This window comes from Penaeus monodon, chromosome 20 (assembly GCF_015228065.2).
Source record: "Penaeus monodon isolate SGIC_2016 chromosome 20, NSTDA_Pmon_1, whole genome shotgun sequence".
NCBI classification, from domain to species: domain Eukaryota; kingdom Metazoa; phylum Arthropoda; class Malacostraca; order Decapoda; family Penaeidae; genus Penaeus; species Penaeus monodon.
In genome coordinates, this window is record NC_051405.1 from 14,341,890 (window position 1) to 14,342,123 (window position 234).

A 234-nucleotide genomic window follows, 5' to 3' on the forward strand; every position below is an offset into this window, starting at 1 on the left:
GAGCATAGCATTTTCCTGGCGGCATTGCGTTAAGGAAGAGAAAGAGACTATGTGAAATAAATGGGATTCAGAGATAATAATCAGCACATTCTCCTTTTCTCTTAGGCTTCATTAGAAGAGCTGTATATGAGTGATTTGTCCCCATCAATGTTGGAATCTGCTGAAACTCCTCAGGATGTGAAGTTTACGAAGATGGTGATTGATGAAGAAAGAAAGTTTCCCTTCGAAAATAAA